This window comes from Mya arenaria, chromosome 16 (assembly GCF_026914265.1).
Source record: "Mya arenaria isolate MELC-2E11 chromosome 16, ASM2691426v1".
Classification (NCBI taxonomy): domain Eukaryota; kingdom Metazoa; phylum Mollusca; class Bivalvia; order Myida; family Myidae; genus Mya; species Mya arenaria.
In genome coordinates, this window is record NC_069137.1 from 9060170 (window position 1) to 9079977 (window position 19808).

General features: G+C 35.6%; 1 protein-coding gene across 1 annotated transcript in view; it reads left to right on the forward strand.

The window, feature by feature from the left end:
* Nucleotides 1–8110: 8110 nt before the first annotated feature.
* Nucleotides 8111–19808, forward strand: part of LOC128222423 (uncharacterized) — a 53011-nt gene continuing 41313 nt past the window's right edge. The window contains exon 1 of the mRNA XM_052931409.1: nt 8111–8178. The gene's annotated coding sequence lies outside the window, so the exon portion shown is untranslated. The remainder of the gene's footprint in view (nt 8179–19808) is intronic.

Below are 19808 nucleotides of genomic sequence, written 5' to 3' on the forward strand. Positions count from 1 at the left end.
CGAAATAACTGCTAAACCAAAATAAATTGTAAACTATGTGGCACCCTAGTTAGAAAGTTTCAATGCATTGTACACATCGATGCAAAGTTTAAGTTAGTTTTCGACAAATTTCTTTTTTCGCTATTTTATCATACTTAAGACAGCCCCTTTAAGTCTAGTATACCGCTTATTAGCATAACGACATTCAAAATCTGTACTTTTTTAAGGACTCTTGACTCAACCTTAAATCCTAACGTTTTGATCTTTTAACGCTGCTTTGAAAGCACCTTGATTAAAGAACACTGACACATAGTGAAAAAATAGCTTCAAAACATGTTTAAATAACTTTTCGTATAGCACCACAGAATAATTTACATGCGTATGATAACCTTCTTTACAGTTATCATAAAAGATCCTGTGTGTAACCAGACCAAAAAGCCTAGTCTTCCTGGGCTTAAACAGGTATATCCAGGAGAAGTCACAACTTAAAGTAACACAGACAAAACACTATAACCTACATGGAACCAAGCTGAAGAAACTGGCCTGCCAAAGCTTCACACTTATGCCAAGGACAAGTGACATCTATATAGTTACACAGATAGCACACTATAACCTACGAGGAAGCCGGCTAAAAAAGGCACGTCTGCCAGGGCTTCACACTTATGCCCAGGATTAGTGACCACTTAAAGTTACACAGAAATCATACTACAACCTACATGGAACCATACTGAAGCGACAGGTATGCCAGGGCTTAAATACTTATGCCCAGGACAAGTGACAACTTATAGTTACACAGATACCACACTATAAACTACATGGAACCAGACTGAAGCGACAAATCTGCTAGGGCTTCGAAACTTATGCCCAGGACAAGTGACAACGTATAGTTACACAGATAATAAACTTGTGTCTACGTGGAACCAGACTGAAGATATTGGTCTGCAAGGGATTAACCCGTATACCCAGGACAAGTGACAACTTATTTTTACATACAGATAACATACTTTAACCTACGTGTAACCAGACTGAAGAGACTGCTCTGCGAGGGCTTCACATATATGCCAAGGACAAATGACAACTTCAATTGTAGGAGATTACGGAAAAAATGCAATTTTTGCATTGCTTTGATTTTGTTGTCAACATAGGTATCTGCTGTCGGTTTTAGTTATAACAGATTAAGTTCTAGGCCAGTTGGCAAACAAAGGCACTTAAAGGCATTTGTATTAAAGATAATAAACAGAGCAATTTAAAACCCCTCCTCATCATCAGCCAGATACATATGATATAATGTAAACTGCAGGAACAATCAAAAAGCCAAAATTCAAAGGTAATCTCTGTTAAGGGGCACAATGCAGGAAACAAACGACAATTAAAAAGAGACACTAATAAGATATTAACTTAATTTGATATTATATATTGAAAACTACAGGGAAAAGCCAATAAGTCGATAAGCAAAACAATCAGACTTTATGTGTACAAAACAATGGTCCAAACAGCAATGAACTAAAGAAACAAACTTATTAACTACATTAACATTATAACAGACACCAAAACAGACCACACACTGTTTTATCAATACATGCTGAGATTGCCGTCTCGTACGGTCAGTGAAACTAGAGTTTACTGGAACCCGAGTCTACTGGGGGCTAAAACTAGTAGGCAGACATAATCTCACAACTATCCCAACATGTATCAATAATTACTAAATTTAAGATGTAAGCCTCAGTAGAGAAACTTGAAAACAATGAAGAATAATGTAAATAATTACATGTAAACTGATTAATAAATTACGAGTACTGAACGACCGGATACCAACATCACCTGTAAACGAATAAATCCCGCTGAGCATCTCTTAAAAGGTATGATAATGTAAGCCGTGTTTTACAATTGCCTTAACACTAAACAGATTATGTTTGTTTTAGTTTGGGTCTTGTACACCATTTTGATTTATATTTAATTTTTGTAGTTCAGCCTGAAGGTTTGGCAAATAAACGACCTATTATCAATTCAGGCTTGCCATACATTCGACTATATTTAACACCTGTAACTGGACCAAATTAATAATTGTACTTTTATAGTCCATTTATGTTTGCAATGTATTAACATCACGATCATTAATCGTTCTGTTTCGGAACTTGTTTAGAGCAAACATCGACATATCTTTTTCGGGTAATGAGGGAGTTTGTATACAAAGTATATTTCTTATAAGAAATAGATTGCTTTCAAAGAGATCACATGCAATTAAGTAGTATACTTAAGATTGTATATGCAATACAGTAAAAGGACGGCCTGTAACATAAATGATCCTGTGTGTAACCAGACTAAAGAGCTTGGTCTACCAGGGCTTAAACAGGTATATCCAGGACAAGTCACAACTTAAAGTTACACAGACAACACACTATAACTTACGTGGAACCAAGCTGAAGAAACTGGCCTGTCAAAGCTTCACACTTATGCCAAGGACAAGTGACATCTTAAAGTTACACAGATAGCACACTATAACCTACGAGAAAGCCGGCTAAAAAAGGCACGTCTGCCAGGGCTTCACACTTATGCCCAGGATTAGTGACCACTTAAAGTTACACAGAAATCATACTACAATCTACATGGAACTATACTGAAGCGACAGGTATGCCAGGGCTTAAATACTTATGCCCAGGACAAGTGACAACTTATAGTTACACAGATACCAAATACAAATACAAATACAAAGCATTTATATAGCGCAAAAATGTATAAAATATTCGGTTGCGCTGTACAATATCAGAACAAAACATCGCATACATACATAAACAAAATTAGCAATGATATTAAAGAAATATTATATGCAATATGATATTAAAAGCTTTTCGTATAATCACTCTTGAGTTTAGTATCTTTGATATAGTCATTTACACAACATTCTAATTGTTAAACCGCCCAAACAAGTATGTCTTTAGTTTTGACTTAAACTGATTTTCATTAGCAATGTCCTTCAAATAATTTGGTAATGAGTTCCACCACTGAGGTCCAATTACTGCTAGAGATCTATCAGCAAGTTAAGTTTTTGTAGTTGGAATGTCAAAGAGATGACTTGACGAGGATGATCTCAGTCTTTGTCGGTATTGGTTTTTAGATGAAATAAACATGTCACAAAGGTACGAAGGTGCTGTGCCATTTACAACACGAAACACAGTCACAATCACTTTAAACAAAATTCTGGCACGAATCGGAAGCCAGTGTAAAGATCTAAGAATCTCCACACTAGGTTGTTCGTATGTGGCACCAGTAACAATGCGTGCAGCATGATTCTGTACACGTTGTAATTTGTCCAGTTGGTAACTTGGAATACCAGTGAATAGTCCATTGCAAAAGTCCAGATGTGAATGTATCAGACCATGAACGAGTATTTCTGCGGATTTCTGAGTAAGATGTTTTCTGATTGTCTTCGGATTTCTTAATTGCATATTTGCTATTTGACACTTTCTTGAAATATGCTTATCAAAACTCAGAGTACTGGTCATCAGTACCCCCAAATCTCGAACAGTATCGACACAGTTGACTTCGATCCCACCAACGTTAACACTGGTTATGTTCAACTTGGACAGTTGTTGCTGTGTCCCATAGACAATTATTTCTGTTTTACTGTTATTCATCTTTAGTTTGAACTCAGTCATCCATAACACAATATCATTAAGGCAATCGTTGAGTTGTTGAAGAACGATTGTCTCACTTTCAGTATCATCAGCTCTAAATTTGAAGGCAACTTTATGGTCATCCGCGTATCCATATAGATCTGCTGGATACTTCTGCGCTACTTTGTTAAGGGCAGCTATATATAGAGTAAATAGTACTGGGCCAGCACAAGAACCCTGAGGGACACCGAATCTCAATGGTTCGGTATCAGATGCCGACTGCTCAATGACAACTTCCATTGTTCTGTTGGTTAAATATGACTCAATCCATTTCAATGGGATGCCTTGGATGAAAAAGTCATCATGTAAAATTTTAAGCAGTGTTGGTACATCGATGGTGTCAAACGCGGCACTGAGGTCAATCATAACTACAATGGATACGCGGCGTTTATCAGCTGTATCTAAAAGGTCACTGTACATTTTCATCATAGCAGTTTCAACACTGTGAAATTTACGATATGCACTTTGGTAAGATGGTAGCAAGTTGTTGGATTCAATATGACAAGAAATCTGTTTCATTGCCGCTTTTTCAAGAATCTTTGACAGAAAAGTAAGATTGGACACCGGCCGATAGTTTTTCAGTTCTAGAGGTAGGCCTTTCTTTTTCAAAAGAGGCTTGATAACGGCACTCTTCCATTCCTCTGGAAACACGCCAGATGATAATGACCGATTGACAATTTCAATTATTACTGGTGATAATTTTGACAAGTGTTCTTTAAGCTTTGGTGTAGGCAAAATATCCAGTTCACATGTTGTTGATTTTGAATCTTTCACAATTTTAGTTATGTCATTCTCGCTTAATGGCTGGAATTCTGTTAAAACATGGTCACACGATCTTGCATTTGTCCACGTAGCTTGTAATGACTTTTGAGTGTCCATATTGTCCAGTTCGTTGCGAAGTTTTGTAATTTTGTCATTGAAATACCTTAAGAAGTCATTTGCCAGGTTTACTTCGCTTGTGTGAGGTGGAAGTGGATTATCCCTTGACCGTCCCAGTAAGTCGGAAGTGACATTATACAGTCTCTTCACATTTCCCTCTGCCTCACCGATTATGTTTTGATAGAACCCATTCTTTGCCGATGCTAATGCAGCAGTATACGAGTTTCGTACATTCTTATACACCTTTTTAGTAATGTCAGACCTGTCCTTAAAGAAAAGTTTCTCTATTGCCCGTTTAAACTGCTTAAGATGTTTCAAATGTTTGTCCATTATGCCAGCTGTATACTTACAAAATTCAGAAACAAGATCATCGACCGTGGAGGATTTGTCTGTCAATTCATTCAATTCTCCCAAATCCTTTTCTAACAGTTCATTAGATACACGCTTCCAGTTACGTGATTTTATGCTTCTTGTTACCAGTGGGGGACGAGATTGCTCTATGTTACCACACTATAAACTACATGGAACCCGACTGAAGCGACAAATCTGCTAGGGCTTCGACACTTATGCCCAGGACTTATAAGAAATAGATTGCTTTAAAAGAGATCACATGCAATTAAAGGACGGCCTGTAAATATACCTCTATTTAACAGTTAATGCTAGTTATAAAATGCAAGTGATCTCCTTAATCCTATACAGTTCACATACTCATATCATCGTAATAAATGTATATAATTGTATATAATATAAATGTTCATAAATGTTCATCGAATCATCTTTGTTATAAATCTATCTTCTTTAAGAAATGATTAACAGCTGGCCATATAGTGTTTTGAGTTTGTGTATGGATCATTATCTTCGTTGTAACCCCCTCATGAAATATCATTAAATGCAGATATTTACATTTACGCTTAGCCATAAGTTTCGGGGGTTATTGAAATAGAGTGGCCATAAGTAATTCAATCAATAAGACACAGACACTAAATGAACAGTTTTAATGTAATGTATATATTGGAATAAACAAACATCAAGAGTATACCACACCAGTATAGAAAAACAGTTTAGCAAATATGCGTGTATGTTCGAAAACCTGCTGTTAAAAAGGTTAAGAAAAGAGGAGGAAACTGCATCTAATTTGTCACACGATAGGCTATATCACAGTCTGCTGTAAACGTATGGAAAAAGTAATACCTAAATATTCAGACAAATAAAACCTCTTATACTGACGCGGAGCCGGATTCATTCGCATTGTGTTGGTTTATGAACATTGAAATGGAACTTTTGATTCATTTTTAAACGATTCAAGTGGAAAGATACGCAAATGCGGCTTGTAGTGTTTTGTATGTGTTTTTATTTATAGTAAGACAGATTATGGGCATCACAAACATGTAAAGCACAGCTTCTATTTTGTGAGGAAGACACTATGGATATATTCCGCGCTAAAGTAAGTTGACCATTGCTTTTGTAACTCATTGATATTTGTCAGTTAAATCATTTGGAAATAAATACAAAATGACGCGACGTGAATATGAAAATTATATTAATATTATTCTCGGCTTACACATACGGGTAACCCCAGAAGTGTCATGGACATAACTTATTTAATTGTTTATGTAAAACAGATCCCATAAACTAAACAAGTAAACATAAATGTCAATAATAATTCATACTTTGGCTTTATTTAGCCATGTAGGATATATAGGCTTCATTTCCTTGCCCGTTTGGTGTAACTACTGTTTTATCTAGTTATGTAGAGTAGGTAGGCTTCAGTTCCTGGCCCGTTTGGTGAAACTATATCGTTCTGGCCGTGTAGGGTATGTAAGTTTCATTTCCTTGGCCGTTTGGTCAACGTTTTGTTTTATCTGGCCGTGTAGGGGTTATAAGCTTCATTTCCTGGTCCGTTTGCTATTGTTTTACCTATCCATGTATGATATATAAACTTCATTTCATTGGCTGTTTGCTGGAGCTGTTATTTTATCTAGCCATGTAGGGTATGTAGACTTCATCTTCCGGCCCGTTTGGTTAAGCTATTGTTTTATTTAGCCATGTAGGGTATGTAAGATTCATTTCCTTTGCTGTTTTGTGTAAATATTGCTTTATCTAGCCATGCATGATATGTAAGTGTCGTTGCCTGAACCGTTTGGGGGTAACTTTTAAATTATCTAGGAATGAAAGGTTTGTAAGCATTTTTCCTGGCCCGTTTGGTGTAACTATTGTTTAATCTAGCCATGTAGGATATCTAAGCTTTTTTTCGTGTCCCATTCTGATGTAACTGTCGTTTTATTTAGCCATGTAGGGTATGCAAGCTTCATTTCCTGGCCCGTTCGGTGTCACTACAGATTTATCTAGTCATGAAGGGTATGCAAGCTTCATTCCCTGGCCCGTTTGGTGTAACTACAGTTTCATCTTTTCATGTAGGGTATGCAAGCTTCATTCCCTAGTCCGTTTGGTGTAACTACAGTTTTATCTAGTCATGTAGGGTATGCAAGATTTATTCCCTGGCCCGTTCGGTGTAACTACAGTTTTATCTAGTCATGCAGGGTATGCAAGCTTTATTCCCTAGCCCGTTCGGTGTAACTACAGTTTTATATTGTCATGAAGGGTATGAAATCTTTATTCCCTAGCCCGTTCTGTGTAACTACAGTTTTATTTAGTCATGAAGAGTATGCAAGCTTCATTCCCTGGCCCGTTTAGTGTAACTACAGTTTTATATAGTCATGTAGGGTATGCAAACTTCATTCCCTAGACCGTTCGGAGTAACTACATTTTAATATAGTCATGTAGGGTATGCAAGCTTCATTTCTTGACCCGTTCGGTGTAACTGCAGTTTAATCTAGACATATACGGCATGCAAGCTTCATTCCTTGGCCCGTGCGGTGTAACTACATTTTTATATAGTCATGTAGGGTATGCAAGCTTCATTCCCTGGCCCGTTCGGTGTAACTTTTGTTTTATTTAGCCATGTTGGGTATGCAAGCGTCATGTCTCGGGCAATCAACATACTTGTTCAAAACATATAATGGAATATTTAACTTCATTTTTTATTAAGTACCTTAACATTATATCAAATGCTACCCGCGATAAAAAAAAATTTAATTGCAATTGCTTTCACTGAAACTAATCGACACCTTTCTAGTGTCGAACTGCAAGTGCAATCAATATTCCATGCTTGTTTTATTCTGTCTTGACATCCCTTTTCATTCATGGTCATCTGTTGTTTTAATTTTATGATATTGATTTTAACCGTTTAGAATTCGTTGATGTGGGATAATTATCAGGACGTTTGATCGCTTAATGGTTAATGTCTATGTTAGTATGTAAAATAATTCACACATTTTTTGATGATCCGCCTCCATCATATGGTAAATAAAAAAAACAAAAAGGAAGTGACGTCCAGGTCTTAATGGCACTTGTCATTTTAAAATAGATTATCTTAAAGTGGCGTTTCAGATATGAAAACAAAAAATGCCCGCTATGGTTGCAGTAAGTGTTACATGCATTGAATATTTGAACAAGCAAAGCGTGCAAAATCGCACAGCTGTGGGGAATTGAATTACATCGTGGGTTGTAAGACTTTGCATCGTGCGCAGTGTTAGTAAACTTTGAGTGCACTTGGAACACCGGATGTCTAGTGCGTGTTTGAACGGTATGATAAACATTTAACTATAAAATAACTTGACAATAACTTATGGCATGAAACCGCATTCATTTCGGTTTGATAAATGTTCTTTTTAAAATACTTTGAATAGTAGGAACGCATGATTTTTAAAGATAAATAATCTTGGAATGACCTATTTCCAATGTTTTATAACGTGTGACCCAACCCTATTGTATATCAATAATACAATGCAAAATAAGGGATTCTGTACTAACTGTAGTTCATGGATTCCCTTTGGCACTGTCTAGGAGTATTATTATTCGCTTATTCGCATGCTTCGTTGAATGAGATTTTGATAGCCAACCTGGCTTTGTGACACATATAAGGTTTAACCTGAACTACGCATCAGGTCGTTTGACTCTGCATATGCTCTTTTAAGTCACAATTGGAAGGGTTTGTCAAAGAGTCTTTGCGTTAGGATTGCTGATTGTAAAGAGCTGTTTTGATGTTTGTCTCACACATAATATACCTCATCCTAGCTTCATTTGTGTTTATTTGGAACTGACTTTGATTAAGTAGAGTCTATATGAATCTCGATTAGCTAAAAAAGGGACGTTGTATGGTTAAAGCTTGGCTTTTAGTACAGTTAAACAGATTAAATCTAGCACAACTGCTTAGTGATTTCAATAATTGTATGACTTTTTTCAAATAAAATTAGAAATTAGTAATGAATTAACGCTCTCAATATTGGTCATATTTGTATTTTTACATTTAAATAATTTTGACTCTGATTTTGAAATGCTTATGTTTTATGTCAATATAAAGTATATCAGAAAGCAATTACATTTTAATTAAGATAAATATTTAAGAGTAAAACAGTCTAATATTAATACCATCTTAAAGAAGACATTTAATTTTAAAGTAACTGAACACAGATACATACAAATGGTTTTAAATTCCTGATTACCTCTCGCTGAACAAATCTAATTAAGATAGATTGAACGAGAACAGACAAAACATTCAGTTGTTTGGGAATTTCGGGTATGTAATTTGACATTTTATTTTCTCGACGTTTACATCGTTTACATTTAAGAAGCAATTTTATGAAACAATTACAGCAAAAGCGAAAATGACTATTTCTGTGACCTCGAAGTGGTCCATGTGTAGGTAAATTGCAATTGCATTTTGAGTGGATCAACATCCATGCAACTATTCATTTTTTGCCGAAATCAAAGATTGAATTCATATTTGCAAACAGCTTTTGTGTTGTATCATTGGCAATACTCGTCTTACGGGAGCACATCTGGTAGCTTAATGCAAATGAGGTAATTGCATCCTTAGTCATAGGACTGTTTTAGTGAAACCAGCGACTACCTAGATGATATAAATATTATGTCTAATACACGGATGACAGTTACCATGCGTGCGAACATGCTGTTTTCCCACTGGGGCAATGCAAATGGGATAATTTAATCTCAGATCAAACGACTGTTGATTAATCAAATGCTACTTTTACATGCTATCTAAATATTTTAAAAATTTGAATAGCAATGTTTTCGAACCTATAGCTATCATATTTTTAGCTGAAAAAAACTGTTTAACATAACTTCATTTTTTTCTGCACATACAAGCTAAATGTTACATGTCTATAATTCAAAGTGGATTCATTTAGTGTTAAATCTACAATTTACAGCTAGGACATGTAGCTACTAACTTGTCAATCAATTAATCATTCATTACTGCTTACATGCAAATCATCAGTTTTACCAGGCGTAATAATATTTAAAAATAGGAAATCAGTTCGATGTTTGCTTTTCGTCGTCTTCCTCTAAATTACCTCTTATATACTTCTTTAACTATAACAGTTCGTATTCTTATACGACTGGTGCAATGACAACGCTTGATATAAAAGCGGTATTCAAAAATTCGTGTTTACTAAAAAGGTAATAATTTTAAAAGCAAAATTTACATTGTCCCTATAGTTTCTACGAAGAGAAACTGACGTATATTGTGACATTGACCGGTCGGCGTTATGACGTCATTTAACATTATTGCCGCCCTCTGATTTGACAAGTGTGGCCTTAAATGAACAAAAGTAAGTAACATTTAAAATATCCGACGTGCCTATCAAGGACGGGGAGAAATTCCTGCAGGGGAGCGGGCTGCGCTCAACACAAGACGTTTATACACTCGGTTCAAGTATAACCGTCTAGATTTTTATAAAGAAGGTTGGCTTAAGAGCCTAAATCAGATTGGCTGTTAAGTAGACACGGAGCCCGATCGTCATTTATGTCCTACCATTCCTGGATGTGCTTGTCTGCTATCAAGTTTATTTAAATACCCGAAAGGGGACTGTCCTTACTTTGAACCGTTCCTTTCTGCTAGTTGATGTTACTCTTTCACAGGATGATGTTACTTCGCCTCAACTGCCTCTAACTAGCCCAATACCACGTGCATTTGTCAGAGATAAGATTAAATAAGGGATCGATTTGTTTTTTGCTTCTGCAACGGAAAGGCGCTAACGTCGGTCTTAACAATGTCTCAGACAGAAGACCCTACATTTCCATCCAGGGTGACGTTTAGTTGCATCCCTCACTTCTCCGTCGACGAGTATCTCAGCTGTTTTCTCCACGCTGCTCGACGCAAATCGTCGAATCACCCCCGTTACATAAGACCACTTTTTTGGATGGACTCATTCATGACAGGTCACCTTGCGCATCAATCTACAGAATCCTATACTCAACATAGTACAAACAGTTGCTGTTGAAGCGTAAACTGTGACAAACTATGTATTTTATCCACTAGAAATATAGACAAATTATGTTTACCGTGACTTATAAATAATTTTAAATTCATAAATGTAATTAATATTGGATGTAAGCATAAAACAGGGACATTTTACAACCACCAATTGACATCTGACTCACTATTAAAGCACTTACTGGCCGAAAAGGGAATTTTAACCGGGTGAACAAGAGGAAAATATTAGTGAAAACCGAGGTTATCATTTACCACAAGCTGGGAAGAACACTTTATCATTTACACTCTGGTTTGAGAAGAGCTATCATTTTAGTATTATAATATTAAGATTATAGTTTTATTTCAACTCTTTTGTGATACCCTTATTGTACAATGTGGTCGACATGGCTTTATTAATTCATGATCATTGTTATACAACTGGATGTCTTAATTTTAAATTGCAATGTTAATTTTACATTTTTGTTGAAATAAATATTTACATTTTATTTGTGTTTTAACATTTTTTATGGAATAACTTTAAAATTTTATTAAATGAACATGTCAATTGTACATTACCATGTTCATGGAATTCAACATCATTCAAGTTAATTTTAAAAATATGAACCAAATATCTTTACTGATTTATTTTTTGATTAATGATTTATTAAGTAAGTTATCAACATTTTTACCTGTCTATTTTACGATGATAGCTTGTAAGCGAATCAGGTTCGTATTCGGACCCATCACCTTTCCGCATTGACAGGCGGAAGCTGCCAATATGGTTGTCCAACTCTTTTGGTGCTATCACCTAGATCCTGGTTGCTGTGATAAACAGCGTTGTAATTGTCTGTCTCAATAATCCGTTTTCCTATCTGTGTTATTGTTTTTCATTTTTGCATAAATCGTTTTTTCTCTTCATCGTTAATGTCCAAAAATACTGGGGTTTTTGTTTTGTTTGGTTCTGTAGCAGCTAGCTCAGCTTGGCTTGACCATTTTCATTTTCATATGGAACAGGAAATTGATATGCATATAATAGAAGCGAATATAGACGGGGCACACCTGGCGCGCACTGTTCAAGTTTACTGTTTTACGTCAAATGGAAATAATTATTCTATTTTTTTTTTTGTGCGGAAAATCTGAAACTCGGTTAGTTTGTTTATAGTATGAAACACCACTCCGAAACAAATATAGTCAATAACAAATGTTGTTGTTAAAGCGTTTTTACTAAAAGTTGCAAATCCTTCAAAACACACAATTAAGATCTGATACGCTATCAACTTGCCTAGCATGGTATACTGATTAAAGAGGTGTATTTGCAAAAAGCTATGGAATTGCATCCGGATCTCTGTTTCTTGGATTATTTTAATACCCGGATTTCACTGAAAATTGCAGTTACTCCTGTCTCATCTCCTTTAGGGAAATTTTAATACAATGTATGTCTTGCTGATGTCATGGCGCAGTGAAGCCATTTTGCTGTCATGAGGTGCGGGCAGACCTTCATTAACTCAAATAAAGGGTACAATGAGGTTCAAAGTACAGTGAATGTAGGTCCAAGATTCTCCTAGATTATTTGAAATTGTGGACCTATTGTTATTTAATGTGCGAATGAGTGGAGACTGTTCGTAACTTGAGCATTTTACTCTGGCTGGGGTTAAATGATAACATGTGACCATTTTCAATTTGGCTTGAGATAAGTATATGATTTTAATATTTAATGAACTTTTAGTTCATATCTAAATGGAGTGTGTGTATGCTGAAACAATATATCTTGGTTTAATGATAAAATCGTTTCTGTTAACATATTATATCACCTAATCCTGTAATTGAAGTGTATATCTTATTTTCATTAATAATATGTGTTCATGTTTACTTTTTATGTCAGTATCCGAGAAAGAATATAAAAATGAATTATGTTAGACTATAATGGCTAAATCTTTCATTATGAACGACGTCAAGCTCCAATGTACTCATTTAAACAACGTATTGTTAGTATTATTTGAGAAGAGGGTGTACTTAGTTTCTTAGTTTCTTGAGCATCACCTTGCGACATCTCTGAAAACCGTTCCTAAGTAATTGGGTGGTAGTATCTTGTCCCAATCAAGTATCATTCCAAGCTGTTGTTGTCAATTAGTTACCTTAGGCTAATGTTGGAATTTCCAGCCATCATCATATTTTTTCCTAAAAACGCAACTTATGAAACCCTTGATGGTGATTCAATATGCTTTTTATTAAGAAAAAACACATGCATGTATTTTTGGCGCACGATAGAAATACTCAATCTGTCGTAAGCAGCGCGTTTCCCTGAATGTAAGTTATTCAGCCTCTAAGACAGATAATTATCTCATAACCTGTGTTAAGTATTCGCCAGGGCATCTGATTCGTTGTTTTTTCTGGTTGAATCATTTCGTTATCCCCTTAAGCTACAAACATGTGCGTGTAATTTTAAATACTCCTTTGATTGAAAAACGTGCTCGATAGGAATTGAATTCATCTTTTGATAAGAATACGCATCAGCTTACTGTTTCCCCAAAATCACTACCTTAAAGACCACCAGAAACTTTATTCTCGATTGGTACTCATGTGAACCAATTCAAAACGGTTAGCCAGGAGTTATTGCATAGTCCTTGAAGAAATATAACGTGAACATGTCTAGTGGTGGTAGGTGGGTGCGTGTTGGTGTTGGTGGGGGGGGGGGGGGTAAATTAAGTGTTTCCATTTATTTCATAGCGCAGAATTTAGGACTGTACAAATTAGATTGATTTAGATATTGGACATAAATGGACAGGAGCATGCCAAGTAGGATATATTTTAACCACATCAACAAAAGAAACGCAATGCCAGAAGACAACGCTCATAGCACAGCTATCCAACTATCTTCATTTGACAAACACATATTGTTACCTGACGCGTTAACTGGGAGAAACTGTGGCCTGCATAAACTGCACATGCATACATACTTTTTATGTTTATCATATCTTATGAATAATGAAAAACGTATAAATGTCACAAAAACTTTTCGAATATCGTATGTATTGCAAGAACAGGGAAATTATACTACTGGCAGGGGTAATATGATTCGTTAAAAGAGCTTATGGCAAAGAGAGCGACTATTTCAGATTACAAAATGTTTATCATTTATATGGTTGAATTTGCGGAAAATACTTGTAAATGATAGCTTATCGTTTTATTTTATCTGTGGCGAAAGGATCAAAAGGATATCATTTCAGTACAGCAAGAGTAAAACTATCTAGCTATGGAAAAACTTTTTGCATACTGGCCTAAGAAAAACTTCATTAAACAGAGCTTTTTTTAAATTTCAGTTTTGATACCGATCAAATACACACACTTTGTTAAGTAGTGCTTGTTTAGTATTCGTCTCATAAGCTTGTACACATATTTTTTTCAAATCCTAGTCCATAAAAAACAGTTGTGCAATGCAAACGCTCTCAATGAAATGAAACTACATCTTCGTTCCTACATGCTTTTGGTTAATTTCATAAGCTGCCTCCTTTTGTTGTAGTAATGTAACAAATTGCTGTGACTGAATGTAGTGTTCCATGACCTAATATCACCTCTTGATGTCCTGATAAGGATAAACAACCATTGACCGTATCTCAATTTTTAATATAGACAAAACCACTTGCAACATTAAAATGAATGGTACTTCGGTGTATCAATTCGAAAGTGTAATCCTCAAATGTAACATGATGCGTGAAAAAGATATTGTGAACGTTTTCTTTCCGTAGTGGTAGGGGAATTACGGAAAGTGTTTTGCATAGGGTAAAGACTATTTAATGGTGATCGTTATATTCTTCCTTATGAATTGTGTAAATTCAATTATTTCTGTACAGTATCTAAGTTATAAGTTACTACTTTCATTGAAATATTCTTTACGGAAATCGTTCTAGGTTAGTTATCGGTAAAACTGTTGATCCAATAATATGTATGCAAAACGATATCTGACACGGCTCTTCACGCAACCGGCTTCTCACGCTATAACAAAGGGGAGGTGGCAAACATAGTTTGTATCCACCTGAAGTGGTATTCAATTGGATCTAAGAACTATGTAAGTTATTGGAAAATAGAATAACGGTCCTTTACAGTGAATGGAGTCAATGAAGTATGACCATAATATTGACTGAAGTTGCATATTGAATACCACCCAAGATATCGTCCACGGAATGTTTATTCAAGCATTCCTATGATAGGTTAGGGGCCTATACAGTGAATGGAGTCAATAATGTATGACCATAATATTGACTGAAGTTGCATAATGAATACCACCCAAGATATCGTCCACAGAATGTTTGTTCAAACATTCCTATGATAGGTTAGGGGCCTATGCAGTGAATGGAGTCAATGATGTATGAACATAATATTGACTGAAGTTGCATATTGAATACCACCCAAGATATCGTCCAAAGAATGTTTGTTCAAGCATTCCTATGATAGGTTAGGGGCCTATACAGTGAATGGAGTCAATGATGTATGAACATAATATTGACTGAAGTTGCATATTGAATACCACCCAAGATATCGTACACAGAATGTTTGTTCAAGCATTCCTATGATCGGTTAGGGGCCTTTAAGTACAGGTTTACTTTACGAAGAATAAACTTAAAAAAAGGTTTGTGTCGTAATAAGCTATATCTGGGCTATGGGTGTCCGTTTTCTTAACGCGAATAAAAGTGAATAACAACTTTAAGGTAAAGAGCAATGTTTTACACTATTATACATTTTAATTTTAATAGTATATGATCAAGACTTAAAACGTTGGTAAAACTCGGCCTTAATGTTTTATTGTGTGTACATTAAGAGTGTAATACTAACATTTCAGCAAAAAATGGAACAATATTTCATATAAACAACAATGCAAAGCGTTAAAGGTCAGTCGTATTCTAAAATGAGGTTCATAGGAAGTGTACTTGATATTTAATCTCGTGATATCTATGCAATACAATACTTAACATTTGAAACTTCTTTTGTTGACCGCCAAGATATGTCATGTTATGAGACGTCGATATGTATATGCTAACCCTTGTTATCTTTGATTACTGTGATTATATTGTATCATATTGAGCTTTGTGTTCGTGTTACATGATTCGTAATTCATTGATAATTAAGTATGTAGTTATAAACGACACAGACGCTCCACGCATAGGGCGGGGGTTAAAGCACTATGTGCGCGCGAATGAAATGGAATGAAAGCACTATGTGTGCGAAGAGCATGAGAAAAAAGCACCATGTGCACGCAAGGGCGGAGATGAAAGTAATTTATGCGCCCAAAAGGCGGGTTGAAAGAACTATTTGCGCGCAAATGCCATGGATGAAAGCTCTACGTGCACACAAAAGGCGGGAATAAAAGCAATATGTGCGCCCAAAGGGCGGGAATGAAAGCATTATGTGGGCGCAAAGACCGAGGATAAAAGCAATATATGCGCCCATAGTGCGGGGATGAAAACAATATGTACCCCCAAAACGCGGGGTTGGTAGCATTACGTGCACGCAAAGGGCGGGGATGTTAGCACTATCTGCGCACAGAGGGCGGCGTAGAAAGCAATATGTGCGCCAAAAGGACGGGGATGAAAGCACTATGTGCGCGCAGAGGGCGGGGTAGAAAGCAATATGTGCGCCGAAAGGACGGGGATGAAAGCAATATGTGCGCCGAAAGGACGGCGATGAAAGCAATATGGGCGCCAAAGGACGGGGATGAAAGCAATATGTGCGCCAAAAGGGCGGGGATGAAAGCAATATGTGCGCACAGGATACAAGATACAATAATCTTTATTTAAAGTTTGGTATGTGTTAACAAGAAACATTGGCCCTATTTTCCGACAAAGGGCGGGGATAAAAGTACTATGCGTTTCAAATTAAAATAAATTACTTTCTTCAAAGGCCGGTATCTAGGAACAGGAGAAGCCTTTCCTCTTCGGTTATTAAAATATCATGCAATTACTCAATCTAGGGTGATTTTACGTACTTATCTACATTTTACTTATAATAATGTGATAAAATTCAACCGTTAAGAAGATCCAAACTATCTGATATGGAATATGAATTAATACAAATGATGAAAACAATATGCTTTTTGCTTAAGTTGATCATGTATGTGAAGTAACAAAGTTTATTTTTAACTTCGAACACAGCGTAATTGCCGTGGGATAGTGAAACCATCTATGTTTTACCATTCACAAAAAGTAAATTATGAATACAGTAGAAACTAAAGCGATGTGTATGTGTATAAATTATTTGAATGTATTAATGTTTAGAGAAAAGAACTCTACCATACTATGACGATGAAAACTAAATATATCAAGAAATATTACACACCACTGAGGGTCATATGACATTATAAGGACCGGCCAATCAGCCCCCGAATGTTTATATGGACCGAGGCGTCAGCCGAGGTCCATTCACCTTCGGGGCCTGACTGGCCGTTCCCTATAATGCAATGTTGCCCGAAGTGGTGTGTTATATTTCTTATATTATACCGAACACTTTTTTACCGCCTATTTTTTTTTTAAAATGCCTTTGATGTGTTTTATTGAAAAAATCTAATAATGTTTACATGCGAAAGAAATGTCGCTATTAAATTTACAAGCCGCACTCACGAGTTTTATGACGTCGGCGATCCATATTGTATGACGTCAGCGGTCCATATGATATGGTCCGCTGACGTCATAAAAACTATTTTTTTATTAAAATACATTGATATACTGACCGAACAACTTTATATACACAAAGAAGGGACACGTTTATTTAAAGTATATTATATAATTATCCGGTATGTCGAGGAAATGTTTGGATAACTATTGCGTGGTAATGTGGTTAATGGTGAACAATAACATGTCTTAGGTTTTATAAAACTATATTATTACCAACAAATTCTATTTTTCCTTGAGATCGAGTGTATAAAGAATATCATTTACCTTGTGAAACCTGTTTTGATAACCTGATACTAACGTCTTTGAAACAATACTGTTCAAGTGTAAAAACAAATCAGACAAGGAAAACTATCTAGTTTCTTAAGATGATGTAAACTTCCTGAGATGTTGGCTCAACGCCAGGGTGTATTTGTCAATGACATTCGGAAGGCGATCGTATCTGTCTGGTACGTTAGAAATTGGTGAAAACGTGTGTGCATATAAGAATTCGACGAAAATTAATATGATGAAGTAAGTTAATACGTTAATATTGTTTCTATTTTTTAAAAAGTAAAGAAAATGATATTAACTTATGTTTGTTTGCAGAAATGAACGCATGTCAGAACATTTATAATAACCCTTTAGATTTACCGCACACTAAACCAGGCGTTTGCTAAAGCTTGAAGGTAATTGAAAGTATCTTGCCTGTTTGGTATCTCGCTTTATAGAAATTGCAAAATTGTGCCTGAGCGATTAAACTACATGAACGTATGAAAGGTACGATCCTGTCATTAATTCATTATATACATTAAATGATATTGATGAGGCTAAGGGCATTGTACTGGCCTGGTAACAACTTTGTATGAGGCTAAAATCACGAGACGGTTGTGCTCTGAATTGTCCAAGATCATTGTGAGGTTTTCTTCCAGGTGTTAGCTGCTCGTAACTCAAGGCCATATTTGTTTGAACTATCCGTTAACATTGAAATGTTTGGTTATTTGAATTTGCCAAGTATATACGAAGTCCTTTGATTTGTTGCATTACTTTGGCGTTTTCTGCTCCGCTTCTGATTTGTGTATTGGCTGCTACCCTTGACATTCTTCTAAATTATATGTTGTGTAGAAGTCTACATTAATTGTAGAGTTAAAGTGAAAGTATTTCAATGTTTGGTATGTATCAAATGATATCTAAGGTGTTATTCCTATTGTAGAAATATGTTATATTTGCTGTGTATGTTTTATTATTTTTGAAGTTTTGCAAGGTCTGTTTGATGACAGTAGTTTAAGATGACAGATCATTTTACGTTACTTTCATATAGGTAACATTGATGTTGATGTTTTTTGTTGTGATTTCAATAATAATAAAGGTTACTTCGAACATAGACAAGGATTAGTCTTACCTATTTGTTAAGGTGCTGGGTCATGGTTGAACCATTAGTTTTAGATCCCAACGTTATAAAGTGTTTTGATAAGATACTAGAATAATGGGAATGATTAGGTTATCATAAATGTTATTTGCTTGGACTACGGGCTGTTTGTCGCTTTTCAGTTACATTCCATGTATGGATGTATGGAATACCAAACACAATCGAACCGTGAACATGAGTTAACCTATGTTTAGTTGGGTTTAGTTGCCCTTCCTATCAAACTTCATGTATTGATTCTTGATTCAGTGATTAACAAATATTGTCTAAGATACTAAGAATTCGAAATCTAGGTTGTTGTTTTTCTTTAATTTTGAGAATTCGTAATCAATAATACCTTAAATACTACATACAAAAATATTTTACAATTAACACATGATGTCATTGATAATTCGCATTGTGGGAGTAATATTTCACATGCATAAATGCTAATATTGTTAAGGGATTGAATTACTCTTTTTTTTCTTTGTCAATGCATTTTAATGTTTTAACTATTCACCATTTATGCTGTTGTTGTATTTAAAATGCTGCTATATTGAAGTATGGCGAAAACCGAGCTGTTACATAACATTGCCAGGGCTGGTATTCTATACTGGTCTTAACTGGATCTAAGAACGATGTAGCTAATCAGATTGCTTGTTATTTATAACTGACCAATAGAGTGAATGAAGTCAATCATGTATGACCATAAGATTGACTTCAGTTACTTATTGAATACCACCCCAGTTCAACATAGTATTGTACTTGACCCATTTTGGGGCACCTGAGTCGATACACGTGTATATATCCTCATTAATTTTGTCATTTCTTCGTTTTTCGGTTTTAATTTCTACATTAAACGTGAACCTATTACATGAGCGGGATTGTTTACA